Source organism: Caretta caretta, chromosome 2 (assembly GCF_965140235.1).
Source record: "Caretta caretta isolate rCarCar2 chromosome 2, rCarCar1.hap1, whole genome shotgun sequence".
Classification (NCBI taxonomy): Eukaryota; Metazoa; Chordata; order Testudines; family Cheloniidae; genus Caretta; species Caretta caretta.
Window position 1 is genome coordinate 74,033,092 of NC_134207.1, and position 14,507 is coordinate 74,047,598.

Consider the following 14,507-nt stretch of genomic DNA (forward strand, 5'->3'; position numbering starts at 1 on the left):
CTATAAAATTGCAGCGTAGACATTCAGGCTCAGGCTGGACCCCAGGTTCTGAGACTCTCCCACCTTGAAGGGTCTCAGAGCCCAGGCTCCAGCCCAAGCCCAAATGTCTATACTGCAGTTTTACAGCCCTGCAGCCCAAGCCCCGCAAGCCTGAGTCAGCTGACGCAAGCACTGAGATTTGGTGCTGCGGGGTTATTTCACAGGAGTTGTATGGTAATAATTCAGCTATCCCTACATTCTCCAGACCATTACAAGAGTCTGCAAAAATGTTCACTTAAAAAGCTAGGCCTGTCCACAATCCAGCTGTTCTGGCAGTATAACCAATTAGAGTCCGAGAAAGTTATTTCCCAAAATGCAAGTTATTTAAATTCAAACAAATGTTCCAAACAAAATTCCAAAGGCATAAAGAGAGAAACCTGTAATACTGTGTGCTAAAATAAATAGCCCATAATCCGAACAGGGAAATAAACATTTTTTGGATGGATCATTTCAGAGCACCTTCCATGGGAAATTTGAAAAATACTAAATTGGCTCTTGCTGTTCAGATGCAATAATCTGATGAGTTTCTTGCAGTCTGTGCCAATAAAGCTATTTCAAAATTGGAGAGAGGGAGGAGGGCTCCTGGGGGTCCATTTTTATGAAAGCTTCATGCAAGGCCTCCGCCATCATATACTGTACCAGCCACCTTAACATTTCCATTCTGGCTGATGCACGATAGCACAGACTAAAATTCGAAACCCTGATTAACACAGTATTTGGACAGGGCAGAATGACAACAAGTGTTTTAATGTTCAGGTAGAGTTTATCAGATGGCCTTTCAAACAAACTGAAGTTTGGAGGTCTGGGACTTAGGGAGACCATAAAAGTGGAGATTGCAGTCATCAAGATGAGGGAATATAAACTCATGGATTTGAGGGCACTTAGCCTGTCTTTGGATCAGGCCGTTAATGTCGGAAAAGGCTAGTCTTGTGGCTAAAGCACAGCAGTGGCAGACAGGAGATGGGGGTGAAATCCTGGCCACAGTAAATTCAGTGGGAGTTTTGCCATTGACTTCAATGAGGCTAGGATTTCACCCATGGACTCTTTTCCCAGCTGTACTACAAACATCCTGTATGACCTTAGGAAAGTTGTTTCACCCCCTCAAGCCTCAGTGTTCCAGTGTGTAAAATGAGGATGATACTAAATCCTACTTCGCAAAGATATTGCCAGGTTACATTTACTATTTGTACAAGTACAGATATTTTCAAAAAAAAGAAGATACTATACAAATCGCCAAAACTCATCGTCATTGTTAGAGATATTCCCTTAACCAAAAACGTAGATCTATAAGCACCACCCCTATTTTATAGGTTTTTGGTTCCAGATCAGAAATTCATAGCTTTGACCCATCTATAATTATTGGCCCATCTATAATGTATGTTTGTCATGGCCATGACAAAAAAATTGACTTTCAGGATTTGGTTCTTTCCTCCTCCTCCTCCTCCCCCTCCTTTCTGCACCCCCCACCCCCAAAAATCATGATTGTATCACCTTGGCCATTCTACAGCTGAGCAATTCTCCTCCATGTATTTTTCCTAATCTGATTCTACATATTTCCAGTGTACTGAAGTCTGGGTTCCTCCAATGACTATTTGTCAAATACTATAAAAATGTTTTTAAATAATTTATATTATTTTGAAAAGGATATTTGACTTCTCATGACGTGCACTGACAAACAACTGAATATTAATTAAAGTACTGTATGCTTCCACTTTTATTGTAAATAAAGGATAATTTCTGCTGTGACAACCACAATTGCTAATTAATTATTATTATTGAGGATGAGGCAAAAAGTGGGAAGGGCTATAATAGAGAAGAAATTATAGATTTGAATATCAGCAAAAAATAACAATAATAATTTCAGCTTGCAGTGAATTTGGAAAGGTTTCCAAGAAGGATAATAAACATATCATTGTACCTCAACAGCATTAAAACATTTACAATGAATATATTTATTCTGATACCATAACATAGACATACGTTTTCCCCTATACACTCACTCATGGGCCTGATCCAAAGCCCCTTGAAGTTAATATAAAGACTCCTAAATGACTTCAATGGGCTTTGGTTCAAACTAGTTATTCTGCTGAACAACTGTTTGAATTCAAATCACTTGTAATGACATCTTCAAAAAAATGGGCTTGTCTGACTGGCTGCTGTGAAAGCATAGCTGGCTTTCTGGTGGGTTTGGTTGTTAAGTGGAAAATGTCAGTAATTTGTTGTGTCTGCCAACTGGAGGCCAGACATTAGAACAGGCTTAACCAATTAGTGGAATATCCCATCCGGTTGCTGAACTTGCTGTGTGTTCCACCTGTACATTACCACATCTGAAAGCTGAACTGCGACCCTCCTGATCCACAGGCAGCAAGTTGCACCAGGTGAGCCAAAAAGGAGTCTCCCTCTAGCTGAGCCAGGAGAAACTGTATCAAGCTTCCCCCAGCTGGAAGTGACTCAATGCATCTTTTAGATAATGGCCTATAGGAAGCTGGAATGGCTCATGCACTACTGCTGAAATAAAACTTATTCATTTCATGTGCTGCTGTAGTGCATTTCTTTCTGTGGAAAGTGTGTAGAAGTCTCTCCTTTTGGTTTTGTGGGACTCCTCAGAAATAGAAAACATATCAAGAGACAGTATGGATTTGACATTCTCCTCCCTCAACAGAAAATGAGTTATACTGGTAACTAAGATGTTTTTGGAAAGAGTTCTGCAGGATCTAAAAAGCTGCCTTGGTGAGATGTCTAAAGTTGCTAGCGAGGTAGATTCTGTTCTCACTAACACCAGTTTTACATTGTTGTAGTACCACTGGTTTAAATTATGTTACTTCTGATCTATACCAGTGTAAATGTCTGATTCTACTGGCTCTCAAGTCAATGTTGAAACACCCTTGACTTCAATAGTGCAAGATCAGACCCTAAATGAAAGACAATGATTCTACAAGGTCAGATGCACAGTAAGGTGCATATTGTGGGCCAAATTCTGTGCTCACACCAGTATAAATCCAGAGTGACTCTATTAAATAAAACTTCATCATACTGCCCTTCTGGTTGGTAAATTGCTTGTCTTAAGACCTCCACTCCAGACTGGATCAAGTCCCCATGTATTTTTACCAAGACAGAATTTGATGATTTATGCTTACATACACAGAGCCAAATTCCAATCTTAATTAACGCTTCTCTGTATTTACAGCAGTATAACAGAGACCAGAATTTGACTCTGTGTATCTAAGCCTTTGGGTTAGTCTTAATTGTGTAAATTATCACCCATGAAAATTCTGTCTTGATAAAAGACCAGCTGACATGATCCTGTCCAGACAGGAGGACCTAAAAATATGCATTTTACAAACCAGAATGGCACCATAATCAGACAAATTACACAGCCAATGAATCCCATGGTAAGATCCAAAGGACAAGGTACAAAGCAAAAATGTCAAGAAGAAATAGGACAGGTAGGTTCAAAGATGTAAATCTGATAAGGAGAAACTGATATCAGAAACATCAAAGATTTATGGGAAGGAAAGAAATGCTCTTGGCATGTGGTCTGATGTAATATCCTCTCTCAAACATACCTGGCTCACCAAAACCAGGTCTCACCATACAGGATCTAGGTTCAAGAAGGGGTATCCTTTCTCACCTCAGAGCCTATCCTTTAAGTCCCCATTTACACCATCATTAAAACAAATCAAGGGACCCGGTTGCAATATAGTTGTCCCCTGACCCATTTATTATGTATGGCACAAACAGGTGCTTTCTGGTTTAAGCTTTGGGCATGTTAGAACTTTGGCATACTAACTGGTCATGGAACCACCCAGCATTAAGCATCCAAATTTGTAGAGGCACAAGTGGCACTCAGCCTACAAACTAAGACTGACTAGCCACAGCTCTGTGATGGTCTTACACGTCCAGGGCTTCACTTGCAGTGCACTGACTAGTTCCATGTGTGTCCACTCCATGTCAACAGGAGCAAGTAACCTGGAGAACACCATTCATGCTGGAGGTTGAAGTACGAATCACTGTACTTTGTACAGACACGTCACATACTTAAGCCAGATTTGACATCTTTAAAGTTCCATTCACATGACAACTTGAAACCATCTTGTAAATGGATCAGAGAACAACTTGATTTATGAATGATATAATATTAATATATTAAGAAATCCATTCAAATTATCTAGGAACAAACTTCATATTTTAAAATTACTTGAATCTATCAGAGAAAGAGAGAGAGAGAGCGCGAGAGAGAGAGAGAGCGAGAGAGATTATCCACCTTGCATTAATATATAATCGTTATGACCACCATTCCATATCTTGAGCAAGACTGATTTTTAGAAAGACAGACTTTTTCTATTATGGCAAGAATAAAGAAACTGTATGTGTACACACACACTTTATTTATTTGTGCCATAATAGAAAAAGTCTGTCTATTAGAAATCAGCCTTGCTAGAAATCTAGAACAATCAACATAATAAGATAATATATATTGTAACGTGGAGAGAGAAGGACAGCATATATAGAAGGATAGACAGATATATCAGATCAGATCTCATACAAAGAAAAATGCAAAATAGCCCTGGCTATGGTTACCTGACAGTTAGAAAAACTCAAAAAAAAAATTGGGCATTCAGGTGAACACACAGTAGTAAGACTACCTCTGGCAATAATTTCAGCATCTCATTCATGTTCACATAAAACAACATTTCTCACTCGGTTACAAATCTACAAAATCCTGATATTTTTATGAATGGTTCTTGAGAGTTCAGAACCATAAATAACCACCTGGAGGCTTGTTCACAGGTAAGTGGGCTGACCAAAACTCCTCTCTCAACTAACAGAACTTATAAATGGAGACTGGTTGTACTTTAATAAGTATCTTTACTATTAGGCTGTAGATACTGTATTTGGCTTCCCAGGTAATGAATGTTACTAAAATTCTCAGCTATGCTGAGCAGCAGAGCTGAAAGGGGAAGAGAACAAAGATGGCTTTATGCCACCTTTACACTCCTCTAAAACTGAGGCCATTTGGGGCCCCAGATTAACTTAGAACACACTCACTCATCTTCCAGCTTGTCTCATGTGCCAGTTGAATGGCACCCCACACTAGGGAACCCTCAGCTGTTCCGTTAGGGAAACTCTCTCCTCCCTTGTGCTGCCAATGCAGGGACCAGGATTTGCCCCGAATTCTCCATAACAGATGGGCCAGTGCCCTCTGATGTGCAAATATTTCTCTCTCCATTTCTCTTTTGTTTTGTTATAATGCTCATCAGGATGTAAGCGCTGATTATGCATGAAATGCATCTGCTTTGAACAGAGGTTTAACAAGATGTGCTGTGTATGTCTTGGAAAGCTCTATTTGAATTAAGACTTGCATCAGCAAAATGAGTATGGAATCTTTTAGTTTGGTTGTTACCAAAACCCCAAGGCTGATCACCCCCAAAGCCTAGGGATTTTCAAAATCCGAAACCACATCTGAAATTCACTAATTGCCCCTATCTTCATAATGAGCCAAACCAAGACCTTGGATCCAAAACAATCCTCAAACTCTGGTTAGTTTGATATCTGGATCTGAAGTCTGCAGCATGAGCTCAGGGAAAAGTAGACAGAGAAGGAAAATCTCATCCTTATTCCATGGATCTTTAATATGAAACCACTTCTGATATACTTTTTTTTTTAAAAAAAAAGGGGGGGACATATAATGAGCCCACTACAACATACTCTGCAGCCAGAATTCTTGGCTCCCAAATATATCTTTATATGGTATGTAATACAGAAACACCCAGGAGACTATAAGAACCTTGACAAGGCTAATATTAAGCTAGAACAAAACAGAACTACTGGCACCAGATCGACTCAGCTCTTAAATAAACTTGTTCCATTAAAAAGTAGCCTCTAAGATACTTTCTCTCTGAAGTGTATAGTAGCTTATAAAAAGCAGGAAGAGTTGCCAGGTTGTAGATGTGTTCAAGTACTCTTTACCCTCATTAAAGAGCATTCCCTGGCAGCTAGCAGCTTTGAGTGTTCCAGTGAACTAGGTTTTATAAGGAGGGTGTTTATAGCGGTGTGCAGTATAGCTGGTGCTCTGTAGTGGTGCTCTGTCGCAGCTATGAATTAGATACAGCTGTATTGGGAGCCTTATCATCCAAAGCACAGAATGTAACAGACTGTAAGATCAATGAGGTTCAGAAATGCAGAACAAAGTGAGTTTCTCTGCTTCATAGCAAGAAAGGCAACAAAAGAGTTGGGCCTAATTGTTCACCTGTTTTTTGATGTACAGTTTGCTGGTCTCAGTTTAATATCTGACACATCTTCTGTCTGGGGATTGATTATATCCGGCCTTGGAAGGCAGCTGGGATTGGATGACAGGGGATGGATCACTTGATACATTGCACTGTTCTGTTCACTCCCTCTGAAGCATCTGGCACCAGCCACTGTTTGAAGACAGGATCCTTGGCTAGATAGACCTTTGGTCTGACCAAGTATGGCCATTCTTATGTTCCTAAAGGACTAGATGAGCTAATGGAAAAGTTCTTTTCCATCTCTAACATCTATGATGTACTGGGAAATGGGAGACCCAAGCTGGGCCTCTTTAGCTATGGGTGCTGAAGACCAAAAATGTAGGACCTCTCTCTTTCCCTCATTTCCACCTCATTACCAAATAATAAGTTATTATAATTTAAGAAAGGCCATACTGGGTCTGATCAATGGTCCATCTAGCCCAGTATTCTGTCTTCCCACAGTGGCCAATGCTGGCAATCATCAAGCGATCCATCCCCTGTCGTCCACTTCCAGCATCTAGCAAACAGAGGCTAGAGACACTCAGCAGGGTGTTGAATCCTTGGCCATTCTGGCTAATAGCCATTGATGGACCTGTCCTCTATGAACTTATCTAATTCTTTTTTGAATCCTGTTATATTTTGGTCTTCACAACATCCCCTGACAATGAGTTCCACAGGTTGACTGTGCATTGTGTGAAGAAGTACTTCCTTTTGTTTGTTTTAAACCTGCTGACTATTAGTTTCATTGGGTGAACCCTAATTTTTGTGTTATGTGAAGGGGTAAATAACACTTCTTTATTCACTTTCTCCACACCAGTCAAGATGTTATAGACCTCTATCATATCCCCTCTTAGTTGTCTCTTTTCCAGGCTGAAAAGGCTTTTTAATCTCTCCTCATACGGAAGCTGTTCCATTTTTGTTGCCCTTCTCTGTAACTTTTCCATTTCTAATATATCTTTTTGGAGATGGGGTGACCAGATCGACACATAGATAGTCCAAGTTCTTTCCAGTTTTATTTGAAGGAGCCAAGTGGAATTTATTATGGCTTTTGAGAAAGCAATTCCAGATATGTCTTAATTGTGTGTGGGTGTGTGTGTGTTTGTGTTTGTGAGTGTGTAGATAACTTGGCTATGCAAATTATCAGTTGTTTTCAAGGGTAAATTCATTGCTAGTTTCTGTATTGCTGACCTTGCTATCTTTTGTGTCTTATTTAAAAGAACATTAATATGCAGAGCAACTGAGCTGTTTCAAAAAGCTCTTTGAAAAAAATGGCCCTGGGAGGAGACTGAAAGGGAGGAAAGGGAACAGAGTGGGAGGTAAATGACTGAGAGGATATATTTTTCTGTCTGTGCCTTCAAATGCATGAGACCTCACTCTGAACCAGGGAAATTAGCTGTAATTCTTTCCATGGCCATGTCATTTGACTGGACTACCAAGGGAGACTTTATCTCCCTTTCTGCTCTATTTTATCTGCCATGTTACATAAATAGGACATAGATAATTTTGCAGATTGTTTTTATTTCCTCCTACCACATTGCTAGCTCTCTCTTGCATCAAATGCAGTTAGTATCCCCTGTGCCTGATAGAGACTTTTTATCAAATGTAATGGTACCCAAAAGTGACAAAGCATGGACAGTAAGAATCCCTGATAGTTCTGATTCTTCCAAAGGTTCCTTTGAGGAATCAAAACTGTCCAATGGACCATAATATTGGAGGAAATAGGTAATACAGCAGTAGTCATCTATGAAGAGCTATTGGACCTGGCTAACTATTATTTAAATGAGTCTGTTAAACAGAAAGAAACTTTGGGTGTCTACACTTTGAGCTGGAGGTATAATTTCCAGTTCCAGTAGACATACCTTCATTATCTCTCATCAAGCTCATGCACTAAGAACAGAAGTGTAGCCATTGTGTCAGGAGATACTAGCCATCCCAGGTCCAATCCTGTCTGAGACACTAGGCAAGTACTTGGAGCATCTAACCCCTCCCACTGTTAGCACTGCTGCAGAAACACTTTTATTTTTAGAGCGCTAACTCAGTCATGGTTAGCATAGGTATGCCTCCTTGATCTGGGAATTACACCTCCAGCTCAAAGCGTAGACATAATCTCAGTCAGTCAGAACCCAGATCGATAAATAAATAAAGAGTTTCACTTTTTCCCCTCATAGTTTCCTCAAGATTGCTCTACTTTACTCCTGGTTAGCAAATATTATGTGGAACAAGGATTAGGGCTGTTTAGTTTACAGAAGAGAAAAATAATGAATGGTACAGAGAATGTAAATTAGACACTCCATTTTACCTTCTCTTATAGTACAAGAGCAAGGAGACTTCTAATTAAACTGAAATTTATATGGATAATGAGAAAATACACAGTTACTTTAGACAACATAAAAATATAAGACCCATAAAACTTCATGCTTTGCAAAACCAGCCACCCTGTAGGAAATAACTTCCCCATATGGGTCAGATATTACATGAGAGTCCACTACAGTGATGAAGCTTTTGGCAGTGGCTGCTGTTAGAGGCAGACTAATGCACTAGACAAATACTAGTTGGATGTGGCATAGCAATTCCTATGCTCCAGGCCAAGAATCACATTAGCCAATAACCAAACCATAAAAATTATCATAAGTCCCTCACAAGTCTCAGAGAATCTCTATTAGACCCATCAGACCTTTCTTTTAAATACTGCCTACCTAGCTATCTTAGGCATTGCTAGAGCACATATCACAGTCATATCTGAGTCTTGAACACAGTAATTTAATTTGCATGGCATTGTCCATAGTATTTGCGTGGCACATGCCCTGTCTTTGGTCCTTTATTCAATATTCCAGAGCATCAGGTTCTAAATTAACAAAGATCACCCTTGTATCTGAGGGCAGAATTAGGCCCATGATCTTTTAACACCAGAAAAATTAGTAAACTCACCGTTTTTTCCTGTGGCTAGCAAGAGGTTCAGAGTCTAAGTAGGGAATGCCTTTCAACTTCAGTAAAGAGCTATATAGGGACATGTTACACCAGTCGCCGATCATCTTGGCCACATGACAGCCAGTATCACAAGTAGCAAGGACTGTACATCGTTTGTGATCTCTACCTGAAAAGGAGAATGAGGAACTTTCCGTTACTTTATTAACATATTTGGAGAGAACAGTGGTAGCAATGGCTGTGATGCATATCCAATGGGAATTGGAACAAGACCACAACTCCTTGACATAATACAGGGGTTAAGGTAAAAGGAGGGAGGGAGGGGCACCGCTCTCTTTCCCTGCTGAAAGTAGAAGTGAACTCCTCATCCTGTAACAACTGCCCTTATATTTAAAATACATTTGACTCCTAGATTTCAAGTAGCTCGTGAAAATCTCTCTCACTGGGCCAGAGTAAGGAGAGATGGAGCAACCAGATTTGTAATGCCTTGCCACTGTGACAAATACTTTCAAAGAAAAACAAACAAATCAAATTATTAATTTTCCTTTCTTGCTGGGTTCACGATAGATTAGTCAGACAAACAGTTTCCCCACAATTCTCCTTCCTGACAGAGCAAGCTTCTTGTACAGGCTGCCTTGGGTGAACATCATTCTAGAGGATGCTGGAGAAGGAAACAAGAAGCCCCCAAGTAAAAGCCCAGGTTCAAGACACACAAAACCTGAGGAGGAAGAACATTAGCAGTGTGACACTATTACTGCTACAAATATTGAATTGGATTCCCCATGATTAGGCATGCTTCTCGGGCTGTTCTTTCCTAGCAAAACAGCACCCTGCCCCTCATTCTCCACAACCCCAGGATTAACAATTGCAGACCAGACTGTAGATGTGCAATGTATGTGTGTACAGTGTGTTATCATAAAATGGTCTAAAAATCTAGTAGGAATAAACTGAAGATAATCACTCTTCCTTTCTTTCTAAACACTAACTACATTTCACTATACAAGACTACATTCTTGGTTACAGGACAGCAGTGCAGCGTCATAAAAAAAGTGACATGGATGAAACCAACACAATTTATGCACAACTGACAACTGAGCCATTAACAAATATTTATGCTGGCTAACATAATTGTGCAGCATCACTCCATCACAAATTTTCTTTTTAAAACATTTTTATCCAGTCTCCGTATTCTCCAACTGACCATTATTTCCCCTACACTTACATTCTAAAGATACGTTTTTTGTTTCTTTTCCATTCAAACTTCCTTCCCAGTGTGCTGCAAGACAGACAGACACACACACAAAGACCTTACTCCATTTTAGATAAAGTGAATTATAGCATAATATCTGTTAAACTGCAACAGCTAGAGAATAATAAGGACCCCCAAAAAACCTATGTTCAAAGAATGTCAGTAAGCCTGCCTGATAAACTGGTAGCCGTAGCACATTTGCCCAATGATTACACTCTCACCCCTATCCTGCCCTCATTTCTGTGTTCCAAATCATAACATCAAGGGTGATTTAAAGGGTTTCGTGTGGTATGTGAGACCTTGTACGGCAGGGTCATGTGACTGTCCTTTCTGTTTGGACATAGTTAATATGACATCTAATAACTTTGCAGCATTCTTTGAATGTCTTCATAAGCCTAGAATCCAACTGCTTTATTTTAAAAACACCAGTGAAATGTCATTTAAAAGAAAAACATCAACTGTGGGATTTTTAAAATTGCTTCATCATATGTGCCACAACTCACTCATTTGGAAGGAGACTCAGTTGTGGATTCCTTTTAAGGCTATTTAAAAAGCATCTTGCCATTCTCCCTTATGGAAAAGCTTTTATAGAATCAATAGGCATAAAACCAATAGGATTCTATAGAAACTACTTTAAAAAGCAATAAAGAATGGTATTGTTCCTACAGAATTCTTAAGTCAACATATAGAATTTAATAGAGCATTACATTATAGAATTCTCTACATTGGTATATAATTCTATAGAAAGATCATTATTTCTACTAAATTCTAAAGGACTTCTCATGAAGGACAGATGAAGAATTTTGCTAAGTTTTTCAGTTACACATTTACAATCTTTACAAAATTTTAGCCTCTAATGGTCATGGACAATCTTGTCTGTCCCGCATGTAAGCATGTTTGTGGTTCTTGCATTGGTCTGAACTCACATATACATGTTCTTCTTCAGTGTTTGTTGAATCCTCATGTCAACATCAACATGAGATTCCATCATTTATAATCTTCTTCAGAATATGTTGAGATCTCATTCATTAAATTGCCTAGATCTTAACAGTCCTGCTTTATAATTAATATTAAAGTTTCTATGTTCACTAGTTTTTAATCCCTTCTTCAGTTCTATTTCAACCTATGTGCTTCCTCCTTTCTTTCAGTTGCAGACAGCAGACTGTTCAACAAACAGCAAATGAGACATGCACTGAAATAGGCAAAAGGTATTTGCTATAATGGGCCATAGCTGCAAAGTGCAGGTGCAGATCTGAAATTTCCCAAAGTTCTGGGGTGTTGTGATCCCGGGGTTTGGTTCAGATCCTTCTCTATAATGGAGCATTCAATATTTGTAATGCACCATCCAGAGTAAGAAACAATAGCCATTGTGTGTAACATTAGCCACTGGAGTCAGTGAATTCTAACTACTGTTGTGCACCAAAGATACTAATTTTGATAAGACAGGTCTATGTCAGATGGTTAGGGCCAATTAATAAAGACAGGTCAGTAACCCGAACTCTTGCATGTCACATCTTTATTACATGGGGGCAGAAGTAAACTAAATATCTGCCAAAAATAGAGCAAATGAAGTTCCCCTGCATCTTCGTTAGATAAGGGAACTGAAGGAGGCGATTACAGTGCTTTGAAATTTTCCTGGAAGCAAGTGGTACTGAAGCTAAAATGGGGAGGGCAAAAATATCAGAGGCCTTGGGAAACAACAATTCATTCAAAGTGGGAATATGAAGGGGAGAGCAAACTGCTAAATAAAATAAGATTCATAAATGTCAAGGAAACTTTGATCTGTGAAAGAATGTCACATGATATAGGCACTTTTTCTTTTTAAGCAAACCAGATGCCAAGTAAGACCATTGATCCTTACCTTAAAGACCTGATAGTCACATGAATTTGAATAGTTAACATATAAACCAATTAGAGAACAAATTGTTTTTGGTTATTGGCACAACCAATAACCAGTTTAAAGTAAGTTTGTCACGAAAAATGGTCTTGGCTTCGCAGAGCTAAAGAAGATTGAGCTTCCCAAATGATACTGTTAGCAAGCAGTAAGGCGACCATATTTCCATAAGCTGAATACGGGACACCTGGTAAAATTACTCATATTCAAGTGAGTTCAATGGCAATCAGAACTATGCAATACAAACATTCAAATTACCATCAAGTTGACTGAGCTCCTGTTAAAAAGAAATGCTACGTAGTTGGATTCTTTTTATTTACCTTCTTATCTTTAAGGCTTTAGGGTTCACATGGGGCAGGGTGACACACACACACACCCATAGCTACCCCACACACACACACTCCCGTACACCTCTCTCACACAGGGGCGGGGGGGTGACCAACCTACCCAACCCTCCCTGCCCGGCGCTCTCCGCGCTCCATGCCTGGCTGGGCCCCCGGGACTGACCCGCCTCTACTGGTACCTGGTGCTGCACATGGGCGGGGGAGCACACAGGGTCACATGCCCCCTCTCCCCAGATTTCTGCCAGGATTCACACCAAAATGTGGCCAGCAGCAGCCTTTCAGAACTGTGCGGGAGGGAAGAGATGGGAGCTGCTTCCAGCCACAGGGGAGGAGGAGTGTGGGGAAGGCCCATATCTTTGCAGAGCTCAGCTCATCTCTTCTCATCTCTCCCCTGCCATGTGGCTGGAAGCAGCTTGTCCCTTCCTGCCCGCACAATGTTGAAAGGCAGCTAACACTTCCAGGCTGCTGCTGGCCACCTACATAACCCAGTCACCGCTGGCTACAGTGCGGGCAGGAAGGGGTTAAGCCCTCAGGATGCATTGTACACCAGGGCCCAGGGAACCTCACTGCAGGGGGTTCTGCGAACTTGGCCAGACAGATGGCTCAGCAGGGAGGGTACCTAGGGGACGGAGCAGCCCCGTGTTCCCTGGAGGCAGGACCCAGGCGGGAGGGGGTGGGTGAAGAGGGTGCTAAGCCCCTGCCCCAGGGGCTGCTGTGGAGGCTGCAGGTTCAGGGCAGGAACAGGCTGGAAATCACTTTTCCCCCCCACCACTCCAGAGCTTAGCTAATGGGCGGAGAAGCTTCCCCATGCCAGTGCTGTGTGGGGCTTTGGCACATGTGCACAGGCCAGAGGGTCTTGGGCTTTCCCAGGGGGCCAGCCCAGCCATAGGCAATGGGGGAAGGAAGGAGCCTGCCCACCAGGCTGTTGGTGAGTTGAGCGCTCCGACCAGGGGCTGATTCTCCGCACAGCACTGGGAGTGGGACGTGCCCCTCTGGGTGGGATATGGAGAGCAACAGGACTAGGCGGGGTGAAGGGGCAAAGCAGGGAGAGGACAGAGAGGGGGGGAGCACATAAAGGAACAATGGGTGGGCAGCAGAGGAGACAACTGGCAGCCACCTGGCACCTGCCCACACACACCATCCACTGCAGCGTGCAGCCAGCCCCATCCGGAAATGGGACAGGGGGTGGGGCCCCACTGGCCGAGAACCAGCACACAGCAGGGTTTGCACTGACAGACCAACGGGGGAAGTGGTCAGCCCTGCGCGCTGCATCTTTGCCCCACCACCAGCCTTGCACACCCACCCCCATCATCAGCCACTGGACACCCCTCCTTCCCCCACTCAGTGCTGGTGGGCGGGCAACTGGCGAGCAGGGATCTGGCCAGCATCAGGACCCGCCAGTACTTGGGAGGAGGGAGACAGAAAATATGGGACAATTTGCCCATTTTTAAGAAAGTCAGGACACCTGCAGGAGGGCTTAAATACAGGACTGTCCCTTTAAAAATCAGATATCTGGTCACCCTAGCAAGCAGTGAAAGGCTTGAAGTGCATCTCATTAAAAATGCACACAAAGGCACACAGAATACAAGGCTAGAACAAACAGAGTTCTGATTTGATTGCAATATGCGGGGAAGGAATCACAACACACAAAAGGTGTCCAGCACAAGGTGTACAGTGTCATGAGTAAAATAAAAGCAACCATTCTGTAAAAATGTCACTCTTAGCACTAACTGCATAGAAATGCATCAGCAAAAACCAGTCAAAAACATACAGCTGAAGGACAAAGT

At 41.5% G+C, this 14,507-nt stretch overlaps 1 protein-coding gene across 2 annotated transcripts in view; it reads right to left on the reverse strand.

Annotated features, from left to right (window-relative positions):
- LOC125630984 (chloride channel protein C-like) overlaps positions 1–9,400 on the reverse strand; it is a 48,059-nt gene extending 38,659 nt beyond the window's left edge. For both annotated transcript variants that reach the window (XM_075125244.1, XM_075125243.1), the window contains exon 1: positions 9,237–9,400. The gene's annotated coding sequence lies outside the window, so the exon portion shown is untranslated. The remainder of the gene's footprint in view (positions 1–9,236) is intronic.
- Positions 9,401–14,507: the final 5,107 nt, after the last annotated feature.